Genomic DNA, 19,269 nt, shown 5'->3' on the forward strand with positions numbered 1-19,269 from the left:
CTCGTCGCGTAGATGTAAGTTTTGGGACGCGGGTGGAAGAGTCTACTCGCCGAGTCGGAAGCTTCGACTCGACGAGTAGACATGTCTGGATGAAACCCTAAATTTGAGGGTATGTACCCTATTTAAACAACTTAAGTGGCCTCCACTCTAGCCTCCATCACCCTCAGACCCCATCCTCGAAACCCTAATTAGTTGTGTGTGTTCTTGAGCTATTTTTGGTGCCATTTTGGTGATTTGTAGCTTGGAGAAGAAGGAAAGGCTTGGAGGTTCAAGAAGAAGTTAGTAGATCCAAAGTCGTGGTTGCATGTCCAGCTTGTTTGAGGTAAAAAGCTTCAACCTTGACTTCCCATTTGTTAGATTTTCTTTAGGGCTTGAATCTTGTCATTTTGGGGCATTTCTAAGTGACTTCGGGTTTACAGTGTAATGTAGAGTGATGACTTCAGATCTTGAACCTTGGAGGGTTCTCATGGCATAAAGGTGCCAACTTTATGGCCATGGGAGCCCCATGCACCTTGTAGACTTCATTTTTGGGTCTTTTGAGCTTGAAGACCCATGCATGGATGTAAAGTTCGTGACTTTACGTGTTATATCGACCCTAGGAGGTCAGATCTACCCTTTGGATGCAATGAGCTCAACAAAAATCGATTGTATGGGCATGGACTTTGGGGGACTCGTCGAGTTGTTCTTAGGACTCGGCGAGTCGGGTATTGGTTCCCCAACATTTTCTGTTTTTGAAGAATCTGGTTGTGTCTAGAGGGGACTCAATAAGATAAACATGATTATGGACTTGGAGATCAAAGGACTCGACGAGTTCAAGGATGAACTCGGAGAGTTAAAGGCAATGTCCCAACTGATATGAAGATGAACTCGACGATTCAGGGAAGGACTCAACGAGTTCAAATGGAAAGTCCCGATTCTGCCATAAGGAGAAACTCGGCGAGTTGGACGGCAACTCGACGAGTCAAATCGCGAAGTTGACTTTGACTATGATGATTGACCTTGACCATTAACCCGAGTTGACCCTTTTTTAGGGTTAGGAGTATGTAAGTGTAATTAAGGAAGGTTGTTATGTGTAGGAGTTTGAGGAGTTGATCCCGGCATCGAGGACAGTCCAGACACTTCACGGCATTGGGGTAAGTTACATTCCAGTAGCAGTTGGTCTATGGCCACAATGTCGACCCACTAGTAGGAGTTGTTAGATGATTGTATTTATGATAATTATATGGGTTTGCCACTATCTGTTATGTTGTATGTGCTAGTATGGTATGATATTATGTGATAGTGATAGTAGGGGAATAGTCCCCATATCCGGTCAAAGGACCAAAGGGGTAGGTCGGGCACCCTGATATGCTTGACAGTACGATTATGTTATGCTATGATATGTTATCGTGTAGTAGTAGGGGTGAAATAGTCCCCGGAACCGGTTGAGATAACCGGAAGGGGTAGGTCAGACACCCCTTTATGTCTGACAAGGGGTAGTTTGAGCACCCCGATATGCTCAGTAGGGGTAGGTCGGGCACCCCGGTATGCCTGACAGTATGTTTGTTGAATGGTACATGGTATGATGGGGGAAATCACTAAGCTTCGTGCTTATAGTTTTCAGTTTTGTTTCAGGTACCACTTCATCCAAGGGGAAGGAGCCGGCACGGTAGCAACACATCGCACACATATGATTTCTGCATTTTTAGATCCATGGGATTGTACTCTGACATTATTACTATTTTGATGATATGGTTGAGACATGTGACTCTGGTTTTATGAATAGAAGTAACTCAATGATGTTTTCATATAAATTGTTTTTATAAATCGTTATGTTAAAAATGAAATTTTTGGTCTTGAAAATTGGGATGTTACAAGTTGGTACCATAGCCTTGGTTTGAGGGATTCAGACACACCTCCGGGGGTGTCTGGACTCAAATCTAGGGTTTAAAAGATTTTACAAGAAAATTGTTTTCTAAAAGTTTAAGTAAAAGTTTTGAGAAAGAACAAGATGTGTGATGCGTGCGACCGACCGAGCTCAAGTAAGTTTTCCCCAAGATACCCATACATTTTATGTTATGATATGTTATGAATATGATAACTGCATGATAGATTAGTGCTAAGGATCTAGGAAGGATGTCTTATATGCCTGCTGTATGTGTATGATAACTGCATGCTAGAATAGAGTTAAGGATCTAGGAAGATGCCTTATGTGCATGTTGTTTGTGCTTATGCTAGAACTGATTAGTCAGTCATATGATAGCCTGGATAGGATATGCTTGATTTGGGTTACTCAATGCCCGAATACTGCTTACTTCGTGCTTTTAGGAGTCATAGTTATCTTTGGTTAAGTAGTAAACGAATATGTTAAGTTACATATTAGGAAGACTAGATAATTTCAGAAGGTTAGGTCTAGCCCTACTTCGCAGCTCTTGTTTGAGTCCAACCGTTGTAGGGTAGGGCCCCTCATTCGAAGAATTATCTGGTCTGAGTAATATGTAATGGTATTCGCAAGCCAGTTAGGTAAAGGTAGCATGTATTTCTTATGCAGCTGATGGCGGAGAGTGGGTTGGAGGAGCTACCCTAGGGTAAGCCTAGGATGAGATTGGTACAGGGTGCAACAGTAGTAGAAGGGACTTGGTGAAGTCGAAGTAATCCTTGAAGAAAGTATGAATAGATGTGGAAGGTAGTATGGGCCCGTACTACTGAAAGCAGAGGATCCGTACTCGAATCAAGGAGGGCCGAGATAGAACCAGGGAACTAGTAGAGTGTGTTACACATCTCGAGATTATATATGACCCTGAAATTTATGTATTTTGTTTCAGAATGGTGGTGATTACGCGTCATGGAGCAGGAGGATCGTGATCAGGGTCAAGATCAGGTTCGGGTTCGGGATCCAAGCCAGTAAATGAGGGAGTACGCGAGTTCATCGCCTCTGAGATCACGAGAGGTATCCTTGAGTCGACTCCAGTGATTTTTGGGTCGATCAAGGAAGGGATTATCGACCTGATGGAGGATCGCCTCAGGGCGTTTAGGAGTGACTGGGCATCTAGCCAGTCAGGGGCGCGCACACTATCCTGTAAGAACTTCAGGGGATGCGGTGTGCCAGACTTCCATGGAATGAAGGACCCATTTGTTTCCAGGAGATGGATTGTAGACATGGATTCTGCCCAGTTGACGAGCTTCTGCTCTGAGGGGTCGAAGGTCCGGTACGCTGTAGGTTGTTTGAGGGACAGGGCTAGAGATTGGTGGGAGTCGGTTGGTGATTCTTTGGGAGCCTCAGTCATTGAGGCTATGACCTGGTCTGACTTTGTGACCAGGTTTAGGGTTGAGTTTGCGCTGGCTGGGGAGCTTCAGCAGCTGGCCAGGGAGTTTCTTGACATGAGACAGACTACTGAGACGGTGGCCGAAATTACCGCCAAGTTTCGAGAGAGGGCCTTATTGGTACCTCAGTATGCCGGAGATGAGGAGATGCGGAAGATCCGCTATCATGACATGTTTAGAGTTGATATTCGGGAGCATGTAAGCTACTCAGCATGCCCGACCCTGGATTCCATGATTACCAGGGCGAGGGAGAGGGAGATCAATTTAGAGCACCTTAGGAAGAGGAAGGCAAAGACGGAGCAAGTTACTGGGGTTTCGGGGAAGAAACCCAAGGGATCCGACGCTAGGTCGAAGGGCCATCAGGGCCGGAGCCGCTGTGAAAAGTGCGGCAAGCCACACGAGGGAGTATGCAGGGCTGGGGTATCGGGCTGCTACAAGTGTGGCAAGACTGGACACTTCAGCAGGGATTGTACAACCCCTACCCCTACATTCCAGGCATCAGATCTAATTTGCTTCCATTACGATCAGAAGGGCCACAAGAAGTCCGCTTGCCCGAGATTTACAGCAGCAACAACGCCAGTGGTGGCGCCAGCTCCAGCGACCCTGCGGATCACTGATGGCCGACAGGGCAAGACAGAGGCTCTAGTGGTGAGGAGCCGAGCCTTTCATTTGACTACTGAGGAGGAACGCGCCGCACCCGATGTGGTGATGGGTATGATTTCTTCTCCCTTGCTCTTATTATATGTTTCTTATGATATTTATATGCCATGTTATGTGTTTTGTTAGGATCTTTCCATGTGAACAGTATTCCAATTCAGGTGTTGTTCGATTCGGGTGCTACCCGATCATTTGTCTCTCTTGCACTTAGCAAGAGGTTCCCCGAGTCTTCGTGTATGTTGGATTGCCATCTAGAGGTCGAGATTACTGATGACCGATCAGTACGAGCATCAGAGGTTTTTAGAGATTGTGTTTCGAGGCTGTTCGAGGAGCGCTATCGGACTGGTTGAGCCCTAATGGGGCTGTGATCGACTGCGCGCAACAGTTGGTACGTGTCAGGATCCAAAGTGGGGGAGAGCTGGTGATTCAAGACGAGAGGCCATAGTGTGGACCATCTTTATGCTCAGCAGCGAGCGCTAGGCGCTACCTTCAGCAGGGTTGCGCCGGATATGTCGCTTACGTCATGGATACCCGGGATGCGGGCAAGCCGACTGTGAGCGATGTGCCAGTGGTGCTAGAGTACTCGGATATGTTTCCTGGGATACCTCCAGTCGGATATGTTTCCAGAGGAGTTTCCTGGGATACCTCCAGAGAGGCAGGTGGAGTTCAGCATCGACCTGGTCCCTGGTGCGACTCCGATAACCAAGGCACCGTATCGGTTGGCTCCTCCCGAGATGCAAGAGTTGTCTACACAACTGCAGGAGCTGTTAGACAAGGGGCTAATTAGACCGAGCAGTTCACCCTGGGGATCCCTGATTCTATTTGTGAAGAAGAAGGATGGGTCACATCGGATGTGTATAGATTATCGGGAGCTGAATAAGGTAACAGTGAAGAACCGTTACCCACTCCCGAGGATTGATGATCTATTCGACCAGCTGCAGGAAGCATCTTGGTTTTCCAAGATAGATTTGCGTTCAGGCTACCATCAGATGAGGGTCAGAGATGAGGATGTTCAGAAGACTGCTTTACGGAGTCGCTATGGCAACTACGAGTTTGTGGTGATGCCCTTCGGGCTCACCAATTCTCCTGCCGCGTTCATGGACCAAAGGAACTGCGTATGCAGACCGATGTTGGATCGTTCTGTGATAGTTTTCATTGATGACATCTTGGTTTACTCCAAGACATAGGAGCAGCATGCGGAGGACTTACGGGAGGTGTTGGATACCCTAAGGAGGGAGAGCTTGTATGACAAGTTCTCCAAGTGCGAGTTCTGGTTGCTCGAGGTGCAGTTTCTGGGGCACCTTGTCAACCAGAACGGGATTTTGGTCGATCCGGCCAAAGTAGAGGTCGTGATGAGATGGGAGGTTCCGAAGTCTCCATCTGAGATTTAAAGTTTCCTTGGATTGGCAGGATATTACCGGAGATTCATTCAAGACTTCTCCAAGATAGTCGTACCTTTGACCCGGTTGACGAAGAAGGTCGTGGTATTTTGCCGAGGGCCTGAGCAGCAGGCAACATTCGAGACACTGAGACAGAGGTTGTGCGAGGCGCCGATTCTAGCCCTGCCACAGGGCGTAGAGGATTTTGTGGTATACTGCGATGCTTCCATTTCTGGATTGGGCGCGGTATTGATGCAGAGGGGGCATGGCATCGCCTACGCTTCGAGTTAGTTGAAGCCTCACGAGGTGAACTATCCAACGTATGATTTGGAGCTGGAGGTGTAGTTTTCGCCCTCAAGATTTAGCGGCATTACCTCTATGGGGTTCGTTGTACTATCTACACGAACCACAAGAGTTTGAGGTATCTCATGGATCAGCCGAATCTGAACATGAGATAGTGTCGGTGGTTGGATGTGGTGAAGGATTATGATTGTGAGATCCTTTACCACCCGGGAAAGGCCAATGTGGTGGCCGATGCCCTGAGCCGCAAGGCGGTACCGGCTCCGATACGGGATATTTTTCTGAGGATGACAATGATTACTCCACTTCTGAGAATATCCGAGAGGCGCACGTAAAGGGCATGAAGGAAGAGCGCCGGAAGTGTGAGCGGATCATAGGCCATGTGGCCTCTTTTGACTATGAAATTTGTGGGTTATTGACCTTGCATGGGAGGGTCTGGGTCCCGTACTGGGGCAGAGTACGCCAGATTTTGATGGATGAGGCCCATAAGTCGAGGTTCTCTATCCATCCCGGGGCGACGAAGTAGTAATCAAGACTACTGAGAGGATTCAGCAGGTCCGGAGCAGGCTACAGACTGCTCAGAGTCGGCAGAAGAGCTATGCCGACAAGAGGCGTTCAAATTTGGAGTTCCAGGAGGGCGACATGGTCCTCCTGAAGCTGTCACCTTCGAAAGGTGTCATCCCGTTCAGGAAGTGGGGGAAGCTGGGCCTCAGGTACATTGGTCCATTTAGGGTTTTGACCCGGGTGGGTCGGGTTGCTTACAGGTTAGACCTTCTAGCAGAGCTCAGCCAGATCCACAACACTTTCCATGTTCCTTAGTTGCGAAAGTGCTTAGTGGATGATTCGGCAGTGGTACCCCTTGAGGATATTCAGGTTGATGATAGCCCGAACTACATTGAGCGACCAGTAGCTATCCTCGACAGGAAGTCGAAGGATCTGAGGAACAAGAGGGTGGAGTTAGTAAAGGTGCGGTGGCAACACCGCAAGGGGTCAGAATGGACTTGGGAGCCGAAGGATGAGATGAGGGAGCACTACCCCGAGCTTTTCACGGATGCAGCAGCAGACTTCGAGGACGAAGTCTAGAATAAGTGGGGGAGATTTGTAATGCTCGGTTCCCGGTATGTATTTTTTTTAAATTAATTTTTGCATTTTTACTCTGGGGTCGACGAGTTCGAGGCCCAACTCGTCGAGTAGATGTCAGTTTTGGGACGCGGGTGGAAGTGTCTACTCGCCGAGTCGGAAGCCCCGACTCGACGAGTAGACCTGTCTGGATGAAACCCTAAATTTGAGGGTTTGTACCCTATTTAAACACCTTAAGTGGCCTCCACTCCAGCCTCCATCACCCTCAGACCCCATTCTCGAAACCCTAATTAGTTGTGTGTGTTCTTGAGCTATTTTTGGTGCCATTTTGGTGATTTGAAGCTTGGAGAAGAAGGAAAGGCTTGGAGGTTCAAGAAGAAGGTAGTAGATCCATAGTCTTGGTTGCATTTCCAGCTTGTTTGAGGTAAAAAGCTTCAACCTTGACTTCCCATTTGTTAGATCTTCTTTAGAGCTTGAATCTTGTCATTTTTGGGCATTTCTAAGTCACTTTGGGTTTAGAGTGTAATGTAGAGTGATGACTTCAGATCTTGAACTTTGGAGGGTTCTCATGGCATAAAGGTGCCAACTTTATGGCCATGGGAGCCCCATGCACCTTGTAGACTTCATTTTTGGGTCTTTTGAGCTTGAAGACCCATGCATGGACATAAAGTTCATGACTTTACGTGTTATATCGACCCTAGGAGGTCAGATCTACCATTTGGATGCAATAAGCTCAACAAAAATCGAGTGTATGGGAATGGACTTTGGGCGACTCGCCGAGTTGTTCTTAGGAATCGGCGAGTCGGGTATTGGTTCCCCAACCTTTTATGTTTATGAGGAATCTGGTTGAGTCTAGAAGGGGACTCAACAAGATGAACGTGATTATGGACTTGAAGATCAAAGCACTCGACGAGTTCAAGGATGAGCTCGACGAGTTCAAGGCAATGTCCCAACTGATATGAAGATGAACTCGACGAGTCAAGGAAGGACTCGACGAGTTCAAATGGAAAGTCATGATTCTGCCATTAGGAGAAACTCGGTGAGTTGGAGGGCAACTCGACGAGTCAGATCGCGAAGTTGAGAATCTATGAGTTATGGAACTCAACGAGTTGGTGGAACAACTCGGCGAGTTGAGTCAACCATAAGTTGACTTTGACTATGATGATTGACCTTGACCATTGACCTGAGTTGACCTTTTTTAGGGTTAGGAGTATGTAATTGTAATTAAGGAAGGTTGTTATGTGTAGGAGTTTGAGGAGTTGATCCCGGCATCGAGGACAGTCCAGACACTTCACGACATTGAGGTGAGTTACCTTCCAGTAGCGGTGGGTCTATAGCCACAATATCGGCCCACTAGTAGGAGTTGTTAGATGATTGTCTTTGTGATAATTATCTAGGTTTGCCACTATCTATTATGTTGTATATGCTTGTATGATATGATATTATGTGATAGTGGTAGTAGGGGAGTACTCCCCATATCCGGTCAAAGGACCAAAGGGGTAGGTCGGGCACCCCGGTATGCCTGACATTACGATTATGTTATGCTATGATATGTTATCGTATAGTAGTAGGGGGTGAAATAGTCCCTGGAACCGGTTGAGATAACCGGAAGGGGTAGGTCAGACACCCCGGTATGTCTGACAAGGGGTAGGTTGAGCACCCCGGTATGCTCAGCAGGGGTAGGTCGGGCACCCCCGTATGCGTGACAGTATGTTTGTTGAATGGTATGTGGTATGATGGGGGAACTCACTAAGTCTCGTGCTTACAATTTTCGAGTTTTGTTTCAGCTACCTCTTCAATGGGGAAGGAGCCGACACGGTAGTAGCGCATCGCACACATATGATTTCTGCATTTTGAGATCCATGGGATTGTACTCTGACATTATTACTATTTTGATGATATGGTTGAGACATGTGACTATGGTTTTATGAATAGAAGTAACTCAATGATGTTTTCTTATAAATTGTTTTTATAAATCGTTATGTTAAAAATGAAATTTTTGGTCTTGAAAATTAGGATGTTACAGGTGTAATGTGTGCAATCAGTCGAGCTCAAGTAAGTATTTCATAAAATACCCATACATGTTTATTTTGTTTAGTATATGTATATGTGTATAGGATGATAGATTAGGGCTAAGGATCTGCTCAAAATTGTATGTTAGGAGTGATGCCTTAGTATGCCTATTGTACGAGCCTCTAGAACTAAATGCGAGTATGGATTACAGATGATATGATGGAGTGGCATGATTAGGTAGTGCACTTGTTAGGACTCGATGCTCGAATGTTTTTTGCTTTGTACTTTTAGGGACCACCGTTGATACCAGTTAATTATCTAGCGAATATGCTAGGTTACATGTTATAGAAATTAGAAATTTTAAAGGTTATTTTTAACTTTGTTGTGTAGCTGTTGTTTGAGTCCGTCCATTGTAGTGTGATACTTTGCAGTAAAAATTATCTAGTGTCTGTTGCATGTAATTATTTACGTATGATAGTTAGTGGGTGTTGGTGGGGTTTTCTTCTACAGCTGATGGAGAGAGTGGTGGAAAGGGAGTCCTAGGAGAACATAGGAAGTATGTTAGCTTAGCAGATGGATTGTTTAGCGGGAATGGCGAATGTTTGGTAGTAAAGGAGTCACTTAGGGAATCAGTACGACTCTTGAGGAAAGTATGGATATATGTGGAAGGTAGTATTAGGCCCGCACTACTGAAAGCATAGGATCTATACTCAAGTCAAGGATAGTCATGAGGATACTAACGAACTCGCAGGGTGTGAGATTCTTCGAGTGTTTTCTGATGGGTTGTATTGTTTATTTTCAGTATGGTGGTCAATCGAGGTGGTTAAGGTCCTGGTGAGGGATTGGGTTCGGGCTCTGGAGCTAGACTGTTGGATAATCATATGCGAGAGTTCATTTCCCCTGAGATTACCCGTAGCATTCTTGATTAGACTCATGTGATCTTTGGTATGATCAAGGAGGGTATTATGGAGATGTTGGATTAGCACTTGGGCGCATTTCGTACAGAGATAGTGGCTATGGTGGGCGCACGCTCTCTGACTTTTCGAGAATTTCGTTCATGTAGGGATCTTGACTTCTTCGGGAATAAGGACCCCGTTTTTAGTAGACGATGGTTGGCGGACATCACGCACACTTTCCGAACTAGCTCATGTCCCGAGGAGGTGAAGGCCAGACTTGCATCCTGTCTTTTGAAAGACATAGCCCATGATTGGTGGGAGGAGGTAGGTCATGCCTTAGGAGGTGAGGTTGTTGAGGTGATGACTTTGTTACGAGGTTCTGGGCTGAGTTTACACCAGTGATCGAGGTTCAGCATCTAGCGAGGGAGTTCTAGGACCTTCGTCAAACTACTGAGACTGTGACAGAGATCATTGCCATGTTTCGTGAGAGGGCCTTAATGATTCTGCAGTTGTTGATGGACGAAAAGATGAAGAAGGCCATATATCATTTACATGGATCACAAGAGTTTGAGGTACTTGATGGATCAGCTAAATATGAATATGAGGTATCACATGTAGCTCAACGTGGTGAAGGATTATGATTGTGAGATCCTTTATCACCTTGGGAAGGCAAACATCATGAACGATGCTCTTTGCTGCAAGGTGGCTGGTACTCCTATCAAGGATGTATTTTTGAGGATGAATGTGATTACCACACTCTAGGAGCATATTCGTGGGGCTCGGATCGAGGCTATGGAGGGGGAGAACCTAAAGAGGGAGTATATAGTGGGTTAGGTGTCCTCGTTTAATTATGAGATTCGGGGATTGTTGACCTTTCATCGGAGAGTTTGGGTTCCATATTTCGGGGGTACATGGTAGATTCTGATGGTGGAGGCGCATAATTCGATGTTTTCTATTCATCCGGGTGCGACCAAGATGTATAGAGACCTCCGACTTGATTATTGGTGGCCCTGCATGAAGTGGGATGTTTCCTAGTATGTGAAGAGGTGTTTGACTTGCAGGAAAGTCAAGGTCGAGTATCAGCGACCTCACGGAAAGATGGAGTTGTTGGGTGTTCCCGTCTGGAAATGGGAAGTGATCACGACGGATTTTATCACAAAGCTACCACGTACAACGCGAGGGGTGGATTTGATTTGGGTCATCGTGGACCGATTGACCAAGGGTGTTTATTTCATTCCTATTCAAGTGAGAATCTATGCAGAGAAATTATCGGATGTATATATCCGTGAGGTGGTGTCATGACATGGGGTTCTGGTATCAGTGGTCTCAGATCAGGATGTATGCTTTACTTCCAGATTCTGGAAGAGATTCGACGAGGATTTGGGTACTCGACTACACTTCGGCTTGGATTTTCATTAACATATTGATGGACAGAGTGAGCAGACTATCCAGATTTTGGAGGATATGCCTCAGGCATGTGTGCTGGATTTTAGCGGTAGCTAGGATACATATCTCCTATTGGTTGAGTTCTCTTACAACAATAGCTACCACACCAGTATTGATCGACCTCCTTTTGAGATTCTCTATGGGAGGAAGTGTCGGATCCTTATTTGCTGGGGTGAGGTCGGTCATTGAGTCATCGGTAGCACGAAGGTGGTGCTCCGGACTACCGAGTTGATTCAGCATGTGTGCAGGAGATTGCAGACTGCACCGAGACAACAGAAGAGTTATCTTGATAGGTGTCGATCGGATCTAGAGTTTCAGGTCGGGGACATGGTACTCATGAAGGTGTCATCCGACTCAGGAAGTGGGGAAGTTGGGCGTAGATATATTGGTCCTTTCTGGGTTATTGCTCGGGTGGGCAGGGTTGCTTCTCGTTTGGAGCAACATGAGGAGCTCAGTCAGATTCACATCTCTCAGCTGCGAAAATGCTTGGTTAGGGACTCCGCAGTGGTGTCGTTGGAGGATATTTCAGGTGGACGAGTGTCTGAACTACATAGAGAGACCGGTTGTGATCCTCGATATGAAGACAAATACTTTGCGAAACAAGGAGGTGGGAGCATTATCCAGAGTTATTTGCAGAGGCGGACCTCAAGGACGAAGTCTGATTCAAATGAGGGAGAATTGTAACATCCGTTTCCAGGTATTTTCAATTCTTGCTTAATTATTAACTTTCTTGTAAAATTAGTCCCTACGCATGGCGTACATGATGCGTACATTAGGCATAGGTCATTTAAGAAGGACGTGGACCTCCTTCAGTACGTTGGGCATACTTGGTGTGTATGTAGAGTCTACTCAAGCTGACCCAAAACCCTAAATTTTTAGGGTTGAGCCCTTATTTAAACACCTTAAGTCCATTGAGGCCTCTTCATAATCAGCCTCCACTCTCCCCAAACGACTATTTCAAAACCTTAATTTTTGAGAGCTTGTTTTGGACCTTTACAGTGTTCTTGGTGCCTGGTGGAAGAAGGAGAAGTTTATCATTGAGGATTGATGGGCTTGGAGCTTATATATCCAAAACTTTCATCACCTTGGAAAGCTTTTGGAGGTATAAAGTTCTCACCTTTATGGTTCTATTGGGTAGATCTAGGTTAGAGCCTTGATTTTCAACCTTTTAGCCCCATGGTTATGGTTCTTATGAGTAAAAGCTACTCCAGAGCTCAAGTTTGGTTGCTATTTCTAACTCATGCAAGAGTCTTAGATTATTATAGAGTGTTTTGGACTTCTGGTTTGGCATTACCTCTGGATACGAATGGCATAACGGGTTTCGTCCCGTTTCCATTTTGTAGTAGCTTAGTATGCATGGCGTACTCCCAAAAGTATTCTTTGGCCCTTTTTGGGCCTTGGGCCATGTTTAGTTGAGTCTAGTATGGAAAGGGTAGAATGGTCTTTTACCCTTAGTGAGAGAGAATATGATTTAGGCCTTGATTATGGGTTATTACCCTAATTATTAATTAGAGATTGGTCTTGATGTGTTCAGTGTGAGGAGCTTTGTAGTAGATGCGTGTGTAAGATTTTACCTATCTTCAGATTGAGGTGAGTCTCCTCATGGTATTTGTAGGTCGAAAGCACAAATGTTGGCCTATTGGTTTATTCTTATAGGATGCTAATTGTGTGTGTGACTTTTGCATGTGTTTGTATGTATACTGGGCGAGGCCTGATGAATGTGGTAGGCGGGGCCCACCACATATTATTGCTAGATTTGTACCAGGTGGGGCCCGATGTATGTATGGTGTGTGGTATTTTGGGAACATTGTTGCACCTATATGATCTTGTTGTTTGTTCGTCTGAACTAATCCTCAACATAGTAAGTTGTAGCATCCGGTCATTTGGCATGCATCAATCTGTTAAAAAACCATAGTTACCTTCCTTTTCCTCAACACTATGAATGTGTTCTTATTTGTAGAAAACAATCAAAAAATGTCTAACAGTCCAATAAGTGAAAACTCTTGGGTAACCATCACCATATAACTTTGGGCTTACCTTAACAATTATATATATATATATACATATATATATATATATATATATATATATATATATATATATATATATATATATATATATATATATATATTTCCTTTATTTTTATAAATTTAAACTAATGCTTGATATATGTAGCTAAAAACTTACATGCCATCCAACTTCTACTGTATTCACATCACTACAAAATGAACCGAAGATAACCCATAATTGTGAAAGACTGAATTCATAGGGAACTGTTACTACGACAACAGGAGTCCATACGTTTATACTCGCTTTAGCTCCATGTTGATGTCCATTCACAAAAGCGATTGCATGTTGAAATATATATATATATATATATATATATATATATATATATATATATATATATATATATATATATATATATATATATATATATACACACACAGACACACAAGTAGGTGTTGGTGATTTTAGTGTCAGCATGTCATTTTAAGTAATTGGAACTAACATGTGAGCTAAGGGGCTTCATAATTTGTACTCTAATATATGTATCGGGGTTGTGCGGAGTGCACGCATGTATAAGATCGAATTAGGAGCCGGTTCGATGACTAGTCGGGGGTCCGGGGGCAGCGCCCCTAGGTCCGGGGTTTCCAAAGGGGCAGCGCCCCTTTGGCGAGGTCAAGGGGCAGCGCCCCTAGCGGGGTCCAAGGGGCTGATCCCCTGGCTGGGGTCCCACTATCTATTGAATAGGGTTCAAAATAAAAGGAACAAAACAGTCCTATATGAACTTTGGTTCAAGAAAAAGCCGAATTTGAGTTATTTTCGGGTTTGGGGATGTCGGGCAGTTGTAAAACTCACCGAGCCCAAAAAGAAGAATTTAGGAGAACGTGGAATTGATTGCATATTCATTGGATATGCTGAACATTCCAAGGCATATAGGTTTTATGTAATAGAACCTAATGATTCGGTTTCGGTTAACACTGTTATCGAATAATGAGATGCAATTTTTTATGAGATGAGGTTTTTATCGATTCAAAGGCCTAAGGATCTGACTTTTGGTGCTAATAAAGGGCAAAACTCAGAAATTCAAGATGGTGGTATCGTGCAAGAACCACAAGATATTCGTAGAAGCAAAAGAGGCCAAATTGCGAAAAATTTCGGATCCGACTTCCAACTATACTTGATGGAAGGTTCGAGGGATGAAATTAGTCTTGAATACTCTTATTGCTATAGTATTGAAGATGATCCTAAGACTTATCAAGAGGCCATTGAGTCTCGTGATAGTGCCTTTTGGAAGGAAGCAATTGATGATGAAAGTTCATCAATTCTTGAGAACAACACATGGGTGTTGTCTGATTTGCCTCCAGGTTCTAAACCTCTCGGTTGCAAATGGATTTTCAAAAAGAAAATAAATGTTAATGGGACTATTGACAAATTCAAAGCCCAGTTGTCATTCAAGGTTTTAGAAAAAAAGCCGTTATTGACTATTTTGATACGTATGCTCCAGTTGGACGTATTTCTACTATTAGATTGTTGGTTGCCTTGGCAAGTATCCACAATCTGGTTATTCAGCAAATGGATGTGAAAACAGCCTTTTTAAATGGTGATCTTGACGAGGAAGTTTACATGAAACAACCAGAAGGTTTCATTATGCCCGGTAAAGAGCATATGGTTTGTAAACTTGTCAAATCTTTGTATGGGCTGAAACAAGCGCCTAAACAATGGCATCAGAAATTTGATGAAGTTATTTTGTCCTCTGGTTTCAAGACAAACCAATGTGACAAATGTGTTTATAGTAGATTTGATGATGCTACTAGAGCTGGAGTGATCATTTGCTTATATGTAGATGGCATGTTGATTTTCGGTACCGACCAAAATCAAGTGGATGAAACAAAGAAATTGTTATCATCCAAGTTTTCTATGAAAGATTTAGGAGAGGGTGATGTAATTCTTGGAATAAGAATTAAGAGGATGAACAAAGGATTGGTAATGACTCAAACTCATTATATTGAGAAAATTCTCAAGCGGTTTAATTTTACAGATTGTTCTCCTATGAGTACTCCTATGGATCCAAGTGTGAAATTAATGCCAAATAATGGTGTTCCCATTTCACAATTGGAATACTCTAAGGCTATTGGTAGCTTGATGTATGCCATGACAAGTACCAGACCTGATATTGCTTTTGTTGTGGGTAAGTTGAGCAGGTACACTAGCAATCCTAGTGCTCAACATTGGCAAGCAGTGAATAGAGTGGTTAAATATCTCAAGGGAACCATGAATTATGGTTTGAGTTATTTGGGGAGTCCTTCGGTTTTAGAAGGTCATTCAGATGCAAGTTGGATTACCAACATGGAGGACCATTCCTCAACTTCTGGTTGGGTATTCTTGCTTGGGGGAGGTTCCATTTCTTGGGATTCCAAGAAGCAATCTTGCGTTACAAACTCGCCAATGGAATCTGAGTTTGTTGCATTAGCAGCTGCTGGTAAAGAAGCAGAGCGGCTAAAGAATTTAGTCTATGAGATTCCTTTGTGGTCTAAACCGATAGTACCTATTTCTATCCTTTGTGATAGTGCTTCCGCTTTGGCTAAGGCATATAGCCATGTTTATAATGGCAAGTCTAGACATCTAGGTGTTAGACATAGTATGATTAGAGAACTAATCATGAATGGTGTGATTTCGGTTGAGTTTGTGAAATCGCAACAAAATTTGGCAGATCACTTGACTAAAGGTCTGACAAGAGACTTAGTGCACAAGTCTGTAATTGGGATGGGATTAAAGTCCATTTAATTCTATAATGATGAGACACCCAATTCCCTCCTAATATAATGTTAGGAGTTGAATTCAATGTGGAAAGCTCATACTTATAGATTGGAACACATGAAGTATTCATCCCTGGTATGTGTTCGGTTTCGCAAGTTAGCGAGGTTGAAGTTTAACTTCTTAATAATTCCTTTGATAAATGTATGTGCAGATACATGGAATGGAGTTACCTACGTGATTGTGAAGTGTAGCCGCACTTCAAGAGGTTGTGGACTTGACCTTGATACGATCATGAGAGGATTGGGACACACGACTTTATAATAGTGTCAACTTGTATTATGCTAGAAATTCAATAAACTAGTATGTATTTTACTTTCTGGTATTCAAATGGGTTGATGGGTTCAACTCTTAGAACACCCTGATTCTCGAGTATTTGCAAATGTATGATACTAAGTGGAAATTCAATCGTTTCGATATTTTCATTATGTACTAGTTTGTTTTGTTTGATAAGGTTATGTTTGTTCAAGGGTTACACTAAAATAGGGGAGGAATGTTGGTGATTTTAGTGTCACCATGTCATTTTAAGGGGCTTCATAATTTGTACTCTAATATATGTACGGGGTTGTGCGGAGTGCACGCATGTATAAGATCGAATTAGGAGCCGGTTTGACGACTAGTCGGGGGTCCGGGGGCAGCGCCCCTGGGTCCGGGGTTTCCAAAGGGGCCCTTTGGCGGGATCTAGGGGCAGCGCCCCTAGCGGGGTCCAAGGGGCTGAGCCCATGGCTGGTTTTGGTAAAACTAACGAAACTCGTTAGTTTTGGTAACCCTAAATTCTCATTAAATCCGGATTAATATTACTTGCTTCCAAAGCAACTAGTGAAGGCCCAACCCTAATGAAAGCCTAATATTGTTTAATATATAAACAACTCTTCCTCTACAGACGAGGGTTATGATCTTAAGCTCTCGTTTTTCATCATACTTTGACAGAATCCTCTAGCATATTGGCTTACGTTTTCTGTGCCTAGAAACGTAAGTGTCCACTTGGATTATCCTAGACTGAATTTCTTGTAACCCAGGCATAGGGTAGAAATATCAGTTTGGAAAGTGATATCATGATCCAAGTTGGTATCCAGATCTCCACCACAAACCCTAAATTTCCCAACAGTAGGTTCTTGTAAAAACCAAAAGATTAAGTGAAAATGAAAACAACCAATAGGAGCAAACACATTTTTTCGGATTTAAATTAGTGATGTATTATATATTAGGTTTTATTTTAATTGTAAGGCTAATATTGTAATTATTTGTTGGTGGTTACCCAATTTGATTCTAACTGGCGTATGTTGTGGAGTCGGTTTTAAAAATGTCTTCAACCGTCTATACGATCGTTTTTGAAGAAGTAGTTTTTAATTTATATTTTTTTTCATCTGAGTAGTTACTTTGTTTCATCAGGAATAATAGAGTAGACGGTTTTAATTTTTTGAACTTAATGTTCGCGTTCAAAGCATTGTTGGATGCAAAAGTGGAAGGAATAGGGTTTGTTCGCAGAGAAAAAAAAGAATTATAAAATGGCTTCAAAAGAAAAGGTTTTCAGAAAGAATGAGATTGAAATCGATTCAGTTGAAAACTTGAATGTGAATTCTTTGGATCATCCGATTAAAATTGATTATGATGAAGTTTCTAAGGAAGAATATTTTGGAAGTATTAATGTTGATTTTCATAAAATCAATAACAAAACTCAAACCAGTTTCCAAAAAATCAAAGTAGTGGCTCCGATGAAATCTAAGGAAGGAAGAAGTGGGAACAAGATCGGGAACCAGATTAGAGTTTGCATCTGTTGGTGGCTAACGATTCAATATCAGATAAGTGGGAAGTCAAAGATGTTTGCATCTTCACCACCACATGAATCGATTTTTATGTGTGATACTCGAACCCAAAAATCATTCTTTTCAGATCCTATGAACTGCCATTCACCACCACCTAAATTGATTTTTGTGTGTGAAACTCGAACCAAAACAAACAAGATCCAAATTCCAAACAGAAGGAAGGGAGGGCTGTTGAGAGAAGATGAAATCGACTTTGATGATCTACCCCAATCCAGACCTAAGTGTGTGTGTGTGTGTCAATTTCCAGATCTTCCTCTGTCATCGTCAACTTAAAGAAGATTTGAATCCGACTGATCACCTCCATTAATGTCGTTTGTGTCTCCTTCTTTCCTTCTTCAAACTCGATTGCAGGTCACACTTAAGAGGACGAATAAATCAACCCCTTATTTTTTTTGTTCGATTGCAGGCGACACTTCTCTTTTCAATCATATCCCCTCATTCTTCAATCTTCTTCTTTTTTTGAGTTGTAATTTGATAAGAAGATAAATGGAAGAACAAGGCAGATGGGGATGATAGGTTCTCGATGGTGGTGATTTTTGGTTGTGGGTTGAAGTTGAATATGATGGCGATTCTATGAAGGTTCGATTTTACTGGGCACAAATGGTGATTTTTGGTGGTTTGGCAGTGGTTATTATGGTGGTGACCGAATGATCTGCATCGATAGAGAAGGGATGGGAGTATCGGGCGTTCTTCATGTTCTTATAGGTGGATCAGTGTGTTTGTGTGTGAAGAGAGAGAGAGAGAGAGACAGAGAGGTAATTTATTTTTGTTTAGTTGAATTGTTTTTAAATTGCTGGTAATAAAACAAAAATGGTAAATTAAATAATGAGGGAAAAATCGTCTTTACAAAAAAATTCAAACAAAATTGAACCAAACTTGCAAGAAAATGAAACTTTTGGACCATTGTTACTAGCCCAAACCATTTTGGCCCAAACATGCTAGTTTTGACATGCCACATGGACCATTCTTGAAATTTTGTCTTGTAATTATTTGTTGGTGGTTACCCAATTTGATTCTAACCGGTGTATATTGTGGAGTCGGTTTTCAAAATGTCTTCAACTGCCTATGCGATCGTTTTTGAAGAAGTAGTTTTTAATTTATATCTTTTTTTTCATTTGAGTAGTTAGTTTGTTGAATAATAGAGTAGCCAAATTGAATTTTTTTTAACATAATGTTTGCGTTCAAAGCATTGTTGGATGCGAAAGTGAAAAGGGATATGGTTAGTTCGCAGAGAAAAAAAAAGAATTATAAAATGGCTTTAGAAGAAAAGGTTTTCAGAAAGAATGAGATTGAAATCGATTCAGTTGAAACCTGTAATTTTAATGTGAATTATTTTCATCATCCAACTGAAATTGATTATGACGAAGTTTCTAAGGAAGAAGATTTTGGAAGTATTAAGGTTGATATTTAGAGTAATGTAAAACAATGCAATGAGTGATGGTATATATGCATGTGTCTATGAAATGAGTGATGGTATATGTGTATATGTATTTGTATATGTATATTTATATACATGGATGAGTGATGGTATATGTGTATGTATATATG

Source organism: Lactuca virosa, chromosome 7, assembly GCF_052849685.1.
Source record: "Lactuca virosa cultivar CGN04683 chromosome 7, Lactuca_virosa_CGN04683_v6, whole genome shotgun sequence".
In the NCBI taxonomy this organism is placed as follows: Eukaryota; Viridiplantae; Streptophyta; class Magnoliopsida; order Asterales; family Asteraceae; genus Lactuca; species Lactuca virosa.